Source organism: Nanorana parkeri, unplaced genomic scaffold, assembly GCF_000935625.1.
Source record: "Nanorana parkeri isolate BGI_ZX_2015 unplaced genomic scaffold, ASM93562v1 scaffold282, whole genome shotgun sequence".
NCBI lineage: Eukaryota > Metazoa > Chordata > Amphibia > Anura > Dicroglossidae > Nanorana > Nanorana parkeri.
In genome coordinates this window covers 1,202,932-1,203,492 of record NW_017306550.1, presented here as the reverse complement: position 1 = coordinate 1,203,492, position 561 = coordinate 1,202,932, and the positions used below count along the sequence as shown (strand labels likewise).

The window sequence follows — 561 nt, the reverse complement described above, 5'->3', positions numbered from 1 at the left end:
GTCTTACATGTGTCTTTTCAGCTGTCCTTTGTAGCTTCTCGACTTCAGAGTGACCAGAAACTTTCTGTCCCCATAGAACAGCCTTTCTCAACCAGGAAGCCATGGAATTCTGGGGTGCCTTCTGGCTTTGTCAGGGGTGACTTCAAATTTTTGCAGTGTCATGTATTTCCATGATGCAGGCTTGCTGGGCACCAGCAACATGGAAGTGCATGATGCTAATCTAGGATAGGCTGCATCCAGGACTGCCCTCATCATTCATGAGGATAAAAATCTTCCTTTATACAGACCTGCTCCATCTCCCACCTTCTGCAATAGCTGTGGTTTGGTGCAGATTATAAGGTAGGACTCTGATGTGAAGGGGGAAACTACATTTTTTTTTTCTTCTTTTTGCATGGGGTCTGCTATAGATTTTGGAGGGTAACCACACATCCTCATTTACATTTTAGATGGGGGTGCTTTGAGATCTTACATACTTTTAAAGGTTGAGAAATTCTGCCACAGAAAGACTAGGGGCACGCTGATCTTCCGCTCATTCACATACTCACATACCCCCCCCCCCCC

The 561-nt window shown here is 45.5% G+C and overlaps 1 protein-coding gene across 1 annotated transcript in view; it reads left to right on the top strand.

The window, feature by feature from the left end:
* The window catches only part of MLEC (malectin), a 10,957-nt gene that overhangs the window by 1,934 nt on the left and 8,462 nt on the right, over positions 1–561 (top strand). The gene's annotated exons all lie outside the window — the stretch shown is intronic.